At 47.0% G+C, this 9349-nt stretch overlaps 1 protein-coding gene across 18 annotated transcripts in view; it reads right to left on the bottom strand.

Annotated features, from left to right (window-relative positions):
• Positions 1–9349, bottom strand: part of LOC106575631 (peripheral plasma membrane protein CASK) — a 41611-nt gene that overhangs the window by 31043 nt on the left and 1219 nt on the right. The window lies entirely within an intron of this gene.

The raw sequence follows: 9349 nt of genomic DNA, 5'->3' as shown, positions 1-9349 counted from the left end.
CTTAGCTCCTCCCTACAGTGTAATACTGGTTTCCTTCCCCCCTAGCTCCTCCCTACAGTGTAATACTGGTTTCCTTCCCCCCTTGCTCCTCCCTACAGTGTAATACTGGTTTCCTTCCCCCCTTAGCTCCTCCCTACAGTGTAATACTGGTTTCCTTCCCCCCTTGCTCCTCCCTACAGTGTAATACTGGTTTCCTTCCCCCCCAGCACCTCCCTACGGTGTAACACTGGTTTCCTTCCCCCCTAGCTCCTCCCTACAGTGTAATACTGGTTTCCTTCCCCCCCTAGCTCCACCCTATGGTGTAACACTGGTTCCCTTCTACGCTAGCTCCTCCCTACAGTGTAATACTGGTTTCCTTCCCCCCTAGCACCTCCCTACGGTGTAACACTGGTTTCCTTCCCCCCTAGTTCCTCCCTATGGTGTAACACTGGTTTCCTTCCCCCCTAGTTCCTCCCTATGGTGTAACACTGGTTCCCTTCCCCCCTAGTTCCTCCCTACGGTGTAACACTGGTTTCCTTCTACCCTAGCTCCTCCCTACGGTGTAACACTGGTTCCTTTCCCCCCTAGTTCCTCCCTATGGTGTAACACTGGTTTCCTTCCCCCCTAGTTCCTCCCTACAGTGTAATACTGGTTTCCTTCCCCCCCAGCACCTCCCTACGGTGTAACACTGGTTTCCTTCCCCCCTAGCTCCTCCCTACAGTGTAATACTGGTTTCCTTCCCCCCCTAGCTCCACCCTACGGTGTAACACTGGTTTCCTTCCCCCCCAGCACCTCCCTACGGTGTAACACTGGTTTCCTTCCCCCCTAGCTCCTCCCTACAGTGTAATACTGGTTTCCTTCCCCCCCTAGCTCCACCCTAACGGTGTAACACTGGTTTCCTTCCCCCCCTAGCTCCACCCTACGGTGTAACACTGGTTCCTTTCCCCCCTAGATCCACCCTAACGTGTAACACTGGTTTCCTTCCCCCCTAGTTCCTCCCTATGGTGTAACACTGGTTTCCTTCCCCCCTAGTTCCTCCCTATGGTGTAACACTGGTTTCCTTCTACCCTAGCTCCTCCCTACGGTGTAACACTGGTTTCCTTCCCCCCTTGGTTCCTCCGTATGGTGTAACACTGGTTCCCTTCTACCCTAGCTCCTCCCTACGGTGTAACACTGGTTCCCTTCTACCCTAGCTCCTCCCTACGGTGTAACACTGGTTTCCTTCCCCCCTAGCTCCACCCTATGGTGTAACACTGGCTCCCTTCCACCCTAAGCCCTCCTATGGTGTACGCAGACTGAAGGGATAGGGTAGTTGTAAGCAATAAGGTGTGGGCTACACCTAGCCTTCATATGGGTTTTGATTTCATTCTACCATAGAGATAACACCTAGGTCTGCAAACACTGAAGTGGTATGGAATGGATGCCAGGGGATGGGTGTAGTATTGGACTGGACAAGTATTGCCCAGCCTAAATGTTAATAAAACTCCCATTATCTCCATGACAATGTGACAGCCAAAAGCCAGGTGAACTCAGTTGGGTTTGAGGTCAATTTCATCTTAAATAAGCTCAAGAATTCAAATATCCTCACAGAAGATGATAGACTAGCTGCCCAATTTGAATTTGTGAATCGAATTGATCTCCCTAGTTGTCAAATGTAGACTGAGTGAGTTCAAATGGAATTGACCTCGCCAAACCCCCCACCCCTGGAAGGCGCCAAGGCAAGCGATCACAAGCAGGAGTGTCATTCCACGGGGAAGGACTGTGAGAAAGGAGCGAGAGGGCCGGCACGCTTTGATGACATAGGCACAGCTGTGCTCTCAACATGGGTCCCCTCCCACGTTCAGCAATGCCCTGCAGTGTTAGTAGCACCTGACCACCTTCTCACATTACCTCGGATGGGGACTAGAATGCCATTAGAGAGAAACGAGAGAGAATGGGAGAGATAGAAGGAACTGTGGTAGCCTAGTAGCCGAAGAAAGCCAAGAGTCGAGACAGGTCGTGAGTAGGGGTGTGAACGTTTAAACGAAATTTGGAACCTTAACGTTAAAAAAAAATCCGTAAAACGGGATAACAATATGTTTTATTACCCACAAAATTATAATCGCGGTGCAGCTGGCTCGCCTACTCTTTCTCTTCGCTAATGATGCGAGTGCGTGTTCTCTCTTCGGTCTGTTGCATGTAGAATATCCTAGCCTATTCATTGTGGATAGGCCCTGCTTTACAAGAAATCGCAAAATACAGCATTCTATTGCGAGATACTGCTTTTGATTGCAGATAGATGGGCATAGTAGACGGTTCTGACTCCGTCTGCCTGGTGGCTGACCTGCCTATACAGTACCCCCTCCCATCTCTCTCAGTCCCTCGCTAGCTCGCTATGAAAGATGTGAATGTTTGTTCTCACAAGTACGGCAACTAATCAGTCTTGTTTTTTTTTCTCCTAAATGTCTCGATAAATGTCACGGTATTTAACAAACTTTAAAGTACTTTATTTAGGAGTGATCTGTTCGCAGGCAGTAGGTAGGCAGGCAGGCAGGCAGCTCGATATTATTTGATTGACAGTTCTGGTGCCCTAGTGATGGATGTTAGTCCCCATTCAGAAGCACAGATCCTTTACAAATACAATTCCCGTTCAGTGGCGCTTCAAAACCATCTCCAGAGAAGATTTCGTGTCGGTATTTAAGACGCTGTAGTGTACCCTTACATACAAACATGCCGTAGCTGAGGCGCTTTCAATGGTATATGACTGCGGTAGATTTAACGCCATTGCCCGGCCCTACCGGTCATAATTGGGACCATTATTCTGCATTGTGAAATTTGTATGATTTGTTCTCCTTATCGTTTTAACGGAAAACCCGATTTAAAAAAAATGATGTTTAAATGGCAGTTTAACCCTTAAGCACAATTGTCAATGTGTCACACCCCTAGTGAGGAGTAAGGGAACGTTTCCTTCCAGGGAGGTAGGCTAAGAATGTGATTCATACTTACTCTTTTCCTGTCCGATTACAGTCGAATGATGGTGTTAAAAACAACGAGGCGGAGTTCATTTAACTCGTCCCCGGATGCCAAAACTGTGTACACACTAATTGCACCGAAAAGCTTCTAAAATGCCAAGTGTCTGTTGAGGTAGGAAAGTGGAAGAAAACACACGGCCCTAAATATTTGCTTGGTTTAATTTACTGGTTACTTGAAGAGAACAACCTTTTGAATATTAATAGAGGGCAATTAGGATTCATCCTGCTGTACCGGAGTACATCTGAAATTCACAGGCCGAAATACCTCCAGGACATTAAGCCAGTCTCAGAGCAGAGATTTCCACTTCTCTCCCAGACTCCAGTAGGGTAGGGGGCCTGAGGAGGAACTTGGGACCCCCAAACACTCATGTAGTCAGAGCTGAACTACCAATTAAATGCACCCAACCATCGTGTTTCTTTAACCTACACCATCCCTTTCAGAATCAGACTTATGTAAGAGGGGACAGTATGTAGGTAGGAAAGGAGAGAGGAGTAACGAAGGAAAGAGGAAAGCAGGTGAAAGTACATAGGGATGTAAAGAGAGAGAGGAGGAAGGAAGAAATTAGGAGGAAATAAATAAACGGGGCACTTTTTGGGAGATGACCAGAGTCAGACACTGGAGGCCCAGGAGCCCTTAGACAAGCAGAGACCAAATTCAATATCACCTCCAAGTCCCCTGCTCTCAAAGCAGTCAACAAACCCATCTGGAAGAATAAATCAGCCAGGCCAAACTCCCCAGAGTCCACACTGTTAGGAGCTGACCACACACTTCCTGGGAAATAGTGAGGACAAGAAACAAGGAGAGAAGAGAAAGTTAGGTGGAATGTAGAATTCTGAGAAGCGCCTCGGGAGGTGTGGGCAGACGGAGATTCTTGCCAGCCTGCCTAGAGTCAGTTACATCATCTCATCATCATGGCTGAGGTGGAGGCTGGAGGGAGGAAGAACAGATCGTAGACCTGTAGACGAGGGTGTAGGCTACGCTGTCTGAATGACACATGCACAGTACGGGGAAAGACGGTGAAGGGTTTGTTACGTTCGTTCAGGGATAGCTTAGCTTTCGTATGTTCTATCAGTAACAAATGAACTGAGTGTTATGGTTGCTCAGAGAACCCATTAGAGGCTATAAAACACACACAAATGGTAGTTAGCCTAACGTGTAGCAAGTGTGTGTATTGTATGTAGAGCTACGAATGAATTAAGAAAAAATGCTTACATTTAATGAGCTCAATGCAATCCAAAGCATTAAAACGTAGGCTAGGAGTTAATGTTTCATTATCTGAGCCAGCGCGAGTCAGAGTACTGATCACTCCACCAGTTCCCAGCCATTCTGACAATATTCCAGTCCTTCCTGGCTCTAATGAGTACCCCAGAGCCAGAATGAAGAGCCGCGTGTGATTCCAGTTGCACTTGTCTGCATTACTATCCCCATGCAGAGAGAATCATTATGAGCAGAGACGGCTCAAATTACCCATGCCTCGCCCATCCCCTTCAACTGGAGCTTAAATGCCCGGCCTGAGAACGTCACTGTGTTTACTGAAATTTAACACACACAATGGGCTAATAAGTAGGATTGCATAACCTGTTAGCGTGAGCTTTACTTCCCTCAGATAGATAAGGATGCAGTGGCGAGTAAGGCCTTGTGCCATCCTTTGTTAGAATAATGTCTGAATAGGCAATGGGCCTTAGTTCACTGCTCATGTATAGGGTCACACCTTGACTACTGTGCTTTGTTGAATCTGTTTATTCTGATTGTGCATTTGTTTTTACCGAAATGATTCAAACTAAATTGGAAGATAACATTTTAAAAAGGTTTGCTTCCAAAAGCCACAGTAGGCTTCTACCAATGGTACTGCAGTAGACAATAGCTTAGCAATAGGCCTGAGTTACTCATAATGTCTACCAATACTCTCAAAAGGGTGTCCCTCCACATGTCCTTTTTACTTTCTTAAAAGGAGAGGAGAAAGGAGAGGAGAGCCTGGCACTAGCTGGTTGTCAGCCACTGTGTATGGATCTGGAGGAAGTTGATTCCAACAGAGCCAGGGGGGAAGAGGGGGAAGGGTTCCATTATGGTCGATTCAGAATGTTCTAGATAGTGAGACTGAACAGCCCATTCAGCTAAGCGTACAGTAAGCTACACCTCAGAGAACAATTAACTTAGTGTAGTAGTCAACTAGCAGGTTGCAGGTCATCCTCAGAGCTTGACCCTACTGGCAATCCTCCCCACCCACCCCATCACCTCCCACACAGTCACCTCCCACACAGTCACCCACCCCATCACCTCCCACACAGTCACCTCCCACACAGTCACCCACCCCATCACCTCCCACACAGTCACCCACCCCATCACCTCCCACACAGTCACCTCCCACACAGTCACCCACCCCATCACCTCCCACACAGTCACCTCCCACACAGTCACCCACCCCATCACCTCCCACACAGTCACCTCCCACACAGTCACCCGCCCAGTCACCTCCCACAGTGACCCACCCCATCACCTCCCACACAGTGACCCACCCCATCACCTCCCACACAGTCACCCACCCAGTCACCTCCCACACAGTCACCCACCCAGTCACCTCCCACACAGTCACCCACCCAGTCACCTCCCACACAGTCACCCACCCAGTCACCTCCCACACAGTGACCCACCCAGTCACCTTCCACACAGTGACCCACCCAGTCATCTCCCTTGACTCCTACACAAGCAGGATCAGAGAGAGGGGAGTGCAGGCAGGGACTACAATAGAAGTGTCTGTGGTGGTGGGGGATAATTGGTCTGACGTACATGTTTACAGAGGGAAAATATCAAGGGTCAACTGGTGAGTAAAGACAAAAGATGAGCATATCTAAATGGGAGCACTCATTCTCATTCTTCAGAATGGATCCCTTTTCCTGGCAGATGCTTTAGACATGCTGTACTGGGGTTTTTCATACATTAAAAGATCTGGAAGCAAGTGCTGTGTTTAAGCAATAAGGCCTGGGGAGGTGTGGTATATGGCCAATATACCACGGCTAAGGGCTGTCCTTATGCACAACGCAACACGGAGGTATATTGGCCATACATCACAAACCCCCGAGGTATTATAAACTGGTTACCGACATAATTAGAGCAGTAAAACTAAATGTTTTGTCATACCCAAGGTATACGGTCTGATATACCACGGCTTTCAGCCAATCAGCATTCAGGGCTCGAACCACCCAGTTTCTTAAACGAGATTAGGTAGAAATAACAGAGATTAAAAAAATACTCCTCCAGCCCAGGAACTGAGCCGAAACAAAGGCTCAGTCGTCCCAAAGGCCTTCAGCCAACCCCAAACCTCCACACTGTCTGCCAACCTTAGACAAATTATAGCAGAGGTATTTGGCTGTGTACGTGTACTAGCCCGAGACAAGTCCCTCATCAGCTAACACAAACACCTGCATATGTCGCTGGTTGACATGTCTATTTACACTATACCAGCCGCTGTTGGTAGCATGTCACACCTACTTTGGGAAGTGTCACCACACCATTTCAATCATTCACAGATCTACAGTGTCAGTCAAATGTCTGTCTCTCTCATCAAACAAAATGTCTTGTTATAGCTCACAAACCTCCTCAGAGGGCTACAGGCCACGTGGGAAGTGAGCATTCCATTGACAGTTATTTGTAAGGCTACAGATCTCGTAAAAACACATCTAGACTATATTAGTTACTTATGGAAATGATGATTCTCAGAGCCATGCATGGAAGCACAGGCAACACTAGAAGCGAAACAGAAAAATTACTGGCTGTAAAATCGCATCCTACTAAGCACAGCCGCCGCTTGGCGACAAACATTGGTTGCCGTGTCAACGCCGCTTTAGACGTCCCTGACAATACAGACCCTTGAGCCGCGATAACGGCACGTCTTCACTTCATTGAACACTCCCCATGAACTACCAAGGGAACGAAAACGTCTGAACCAATGTGAACCAAAGGGAACAAGGGATAGCAGGAGAGGAGTTCTTCTAAGCCTCTGTTCGTTGGTTCCCTAGCTCTTCTTGACAGTGAGTGTGGTTTACAAAAATTGGAGGTCAGCCCTGGAGTCCGCTGGCATTAGTTATATATCCAGCCTCGGGGCAATCCTATTTCGAACCCTCCATTGTCTCCAATGATCTTCCTCAGCATCCCCTCCCTTCATCCTGGGCCGAGGAAAATGATCCCCAGCTTTCTGCAGGAGAGGCTGGCAGAGTTCTCTACCTAAAAGACACTGGCTGGTACTCAGTGCTTTTGTCTGACAATCACTTCACTGTCAGAAACTAGGCTGTGTCGCTGGTGGAGAGGATTGATTTGGAATCGTGCTTTTTGTTCAGCTTTCTTTCACAAAGCTGGGACATAAATCAAGTTTATTGGAAAAGATCTGCTTCACTAAACAGAACCTGGTGATGCACAGTGAAATAAATAAGGTAGTGTAGCTGATTTGGTGAAAGATGCCCTTGTGGGCAACTATGAGTGAGAAAGGAAAGATGAAAGGAGGAACAAATTACTTTGGGAAGAGGAAGGTAGGAGGCCATGAAGCCCTTTCTGATCATGGTGATAACATAGTCATGGTGTAGGCTCCTCTGACTAGAGGCCCTCTCTGCATTACTGCACCAAGGTAGGCCCTGGGCGGCTACTTGTTTAACAGCTGTCCCGAGACCAGTATTGTCACCCACCACATGATGTCTAACACCAGGACTGGGTAAAGTAGACCAGATCCTAGATCCGTCACTGAGTGAGGAGTAAACCGAAGTACTGAGCTCCCCAAACAAAGAGTAGAGCCTGAGGGGCTGAAGAGCAATCAGCATGTGTCTCAGCCTGGACCCTAATGGACCCACGGGTCTCGATTGAGCGTAGAGGGGGAGGGGAGCTAGGCCAGCTCCAAGAATACAGCAGCCTGCCTGCCTGGTCTTCATATGAAGGGGTGTGATCATCAGCCACAACAATAGAAATCCAGGGTAAAGGGGGTATTGGTTGGTGTGGGTGGTTGTTTCAATACATTTAAATCTGGATTTCCAGACTAATCTGTGAAAATGACATTGTTGTAAACTATGTGAGGGCAAACAAGGCCTGCACCAAATAGAAGAGGCTCTCTTCAATCAACAACCACCTTCTTCTTGCACGAATGCATGTTAGTATTTATGTGCTTTATAAATCAATGTTTATAGTGTGAAACAGATAGAAAACTGAACTGCTTCTAGGCCTATCAATTCTCTCAGTGTTGGAACTGGAAATGCTTTAAACATTTGTTCACTTATTCTGGAAATCTGATAACCAGTTTTTACTGAATTGGCCTAAACCCAGAGTTGCTACTTTAGATTTTAGACTAATTGTCAATCCAGGGTAAAATTAGGTTGCCTCCTAAATCTCTTTGTAAGACAAATCCGGACTAAATAGATCAGGGATAAACATGATCATTAACTGTGTGTGCAATGCTTAAAAGTCCATCAACAATAGGATTGGCCACCTCTGGTTGGTGGGGACCAATAGACTGGTCTGCAATTGACAGGGCAGGGACAATGACTAGCAGTGCATGGTGATATCAGAACACCGGTGCAGCCATAGAACACAGCAGTATGTGACTCTATTCTGGTGAAGAAGTTCCATCCTCCCCAGGAGCCTATGCTCCTTCTCTTAAAGTAGGATCAAGAAGTAGTGTGTGACGTCATCGTAACGACAATCTGCAGCCTGTGTCTTGTCCCAAATGGCCAATGATACTAAATGATTGACTATAATTACCCTGCGTCTGAATCTGAGAGGAGTGTAGTGGTGTTGACAGTAGTACTTGAGGAGATCGTTATAGACCTAGTTGTAGTAGACAAGCACGTTTACATTTCAACCCAAAACTATGAATGGCCCAGCTTTTAAACCAAACCACAAATGAGTCACTATCCCTATGTGTAGTAATATATTATGATGTTATGTCATATACACCAGATAGGCGCCATGAAATGTTGTTTTATAGGGTCAGCCATGGTAGTACAACACCCCTGGAGTAAATTAGGGTTAAGTGCCTTGCTCAAGGGCACATTGTCAGATTTCCCACCTTGTCGGCTCGGGGATTCGAAGGAACCAGTGACCCTTCAGTTACTGGCCCAACGCTCTAACCGCTAGGCTACCTGTCGCCCAGTACCGCCTCATCAAAATAATGTGTCTAAGCTGAATGGATGCACAAAACATGAATGAAAATGATCTAGATTGGGAAATGTTTTGAATGTGTGTGAGCCAATGAACTTCCATTTTGAACAGATATATTCTCTCCTGCCATGTTAAATGAAGATATCCTGCCCAGCTAAAACAATGCACTCGGCTCTTGAACTAAACAGGGGCTTCATTATTGGGCCTCACCCAATCAAAC

The sequence above is a fragment of the Salmo salar genome, chromosome 17 (assembly GCF_965601325.2).
Source record: "Salmo salar chromosome 17, fSalSal1, whole genome shotgun sequence".
In the NCBI taxonomy this organism is placed as follows: domain Eukaryota; kingdom Metazoa; phylum Chordata; class Actinopteri; order Salmoniformes; family Salmonidae; genus Salmo; species Salmo salar.
Note: the sequence above shows the minus strand (reverse complement) of the source record. Positions and strands in the feature narration are given on the sequence as shown.